Below are 2,779 nucleotides of genomic sequence, written 5' to 3'. Positions count from 1 at the left end.
GTGTCCAGAGAAGGGCAACGAGGCTGGTGAGGGGTCTGGAGAACAAGTCTTATGAGGAGTGGCTGAGGGAACTGGGACTGTTCAGCCTGGAGAAAAGGAGGCTGAGGGGAGACCTCATCACTCTCTACAACTACCTGAAAGGAGGTTGTAGCGAGGTGGGTGTCGGTCTCTTCTCCCAAGTAACAAGCGATAGGACGAGAGGAAATGGCCTCAAGTTGCACCAGGGGAGGTTTAGATTGGACATGAGGAAAAATTTCTTTACTGAAAGAGTGGTTAAACATTGGAATGGGCTGCCCAGGGAAGTGGTTGAGTCACCATCCCTGGAAGTGTTTAAAAGACATGTAGATGAGGCGCTTAGGGACATGGTTTAGTGGGCATGGTGGTGTTGGGTTGACGGTTGGACTTGATGATCTTAGAGGTCTTTTCCAACCTTAATGATTCTATGAAAATCATGATCAGAATGAAGGACAGTATCTGTAATTATGTAACGTGGCTCCCACTGCAAAGCCACATGGCGCCTTTCCTACCCATTCACCAATGTAGTATTTCTGACACATGGATATGATCAGAGCAATTCCTTACCTAACCTGAACACAACCCTCAAGCTTAGGTCACTTAATAACATATAGCTACCCCTTAACTGACAATCTTTTTTTTTTTATTATTTTAAAAAAGCAGGAAATGAAAAATACCACAGGCAATCAATACAGAGTCAGCTGGTAGGACACCACTTCATGTGTGCTTGGTACTGTCACACTGGGCAAAGGATGGAAGGATGGAAACTCGCCAAGAAAAAAGTCACGGCAATACTGCTGGACCACTCATTTCACATAGTACTGCTTCCAAAAATGTCCTTAATGACTTTGGACTTGTTGTACAAGCAAAGCAACATGACAAAGAAGACTCCTTGCTCTCCTTTGAGAGACTTGGACAACATGGCTAATGGGGTATCTGAGCTGTATTTTGGCTGAAAATAAACACCACCTCCAGCTCCTGCTCCGGCAGACAATCTTTTTGAAGACACATGTAACAATAAACATTGTGGAATAAAGAGAATTAAATATGAAACAAGAGCAAGGTAGCCTAGAAGGGCATTTTCTGAACCACATCTAGGTACAAGAAGGAATCCAAACTTGAGAAAGCAAGTGGGACTACAACAACATTAAAACACTTCGGTACTTCACAATTCTTGGCTGCTTTAGGGATTGAGAGAATCAAATCATAATTTCCAAAGACAACCTAAATACATTAATTGGGAGTTTGCAGTTCCACATCAGGAATGTTTCCCTGGCCATTAATCTCTGTTACAAGTTCCCGTGCAGAAAGAGCTGTTAAGGTCTTCAAACCAATCCCTACCTCAGAGCTGTTTTCAGTCTGATACAGGACCAGCACTCACAGTGCTCTAACCCATTTTCTCAACCATACAGGAATGAAAGCAGACCCTGAGGGGTTTTGAAACAACGCATTTTTGGGGTGAGCTTGAGAGACTGATCTCTATTTTTTACATTACTATACAATGACGACAACTGAATGCAATAATTGTATGTCAGTGCTGTAAGATTATAAAATTTCTACAGCATTTTTTAAGGGCAAAAAACCAAAGTCTGTGGCAGAAGACAATTCTAGTGTTTTTGCCTCAAATGCTTTACTATCTTTAAAGCTTACGTAACAAGAAAACAGAAATATAATTTTCTCATTAAAATACTGAAATTCCATAAATAATTGTGAATCTGAATTAAGATACCCCTAGTGGCAGAGATTCTTTAGGCTTTTTTTTTCTCCTTAAGTTTGAGAAAGGACTCGCATGAAGAAAGCAGTAACACTTATATAACGTGGAAAAGAATTAAAGTGTAAGGGGCTGGAAGACCTCAAGTACTGTAAGAATATTATATTCCCTAGGTGTGATATTGCTATTAAGTACCCCACTGTCTTTAAACACAATCCTAGACAGACTTCAGCCTTTTTTATGTCCCTTCAGCTACAATACTGTATATAAAATTAGCAGGGGGTAGGTACAGCTTTAAAGAAAGACAAATATAGGGTATTCAATACCATAAAAAGGTATCAAGTTCAACTGAGGTTTACAAAATAGCAGGTAAAAAGAATGAAAAGTCTCTATAGTAATTTTGCAGTTAGTTAAGAGAAGAATCAATCAAAGAATTAAGGACCAAAACTGTGGAATATTTTCTATGCTTTGTTTTCAGTGTAATAGAAAAATTCTACATTTTGCCCCCAAATGGAAGAGTAAATTTGGAAATGGACGTTCTTCTCTGTGTATTAAAGCAAAAGCTAGTATTAAACTCCAGAGAAAACATATTTGCAATTTTACTTATGGGTTAATTACTTCCAACACATGGCTTGCTGAGCTTATAATATCTGTAGGATTTTATGTTCCTTTCAATCCTCCTCCTCCTCTCCCTCTGAGCTCTGCAATTCTTCTCATCACCCACGCCTGCAAACTGTGTCTAGTATTTGAGTCTTCTCCTCCTCCTCACACACTTACTTTTTTCAGACATGTATTTGTAAAATACAAAGATTTGAATAAGTTTTCACTTTTAAAATAGATGAAGATATTTCTAAATGTATTTCCAAAACTATCTTTAATGAGAAGATGCATGTAGCTTATTTGTCCTCAAAGAGATACTACAAACAGAGTGTTTCAGAAAGTTGAATAAGTTTCTACTTTTTCTATTAAGATTTCTAAAAATATATAATTTCAGTTTTACTGTGTTAAAACTAATTCCAGAGAATGTTACCACATATTTTATTAATAAACTAC

General features: G+C 38.1%; 1 protein-coding gene across 1 annotated transcript in view; it reads right to left on the bottom strand.

Moving 5' to 3' along the window:
* The window catches only part of SRPK2 (SRSF protein kinase 2), a 109,794-nt gene that overhangs the window by 17,438 nt on the left and 89,577 nt on the right, over positions 1-2,779 (bottom strand). The window lies entirely within an intron of this gene.

The sequence above is a fragment of the Pygoscelis adeliae genome, unplaced genomic scaffold (genome assembly GCF_000699105.1).
Source record: "Pygoscelis adeliae isolate BGI_AS28 unplaced genomic scaffold, ASM69910v1 Scaffold267, whole genome shotgun sequence".
Lineage (NCBI taxonomy): Eukaryota > Metazoa > Chordata > Aves > Sphenisciformes > Spheniscidae > Pygoscelis > Pygoscelis adeliae.
Note: the sequence above shows the minus strand (reverse complement) of the source record. Positions and strands in the feature narration are given on the sequence as shown.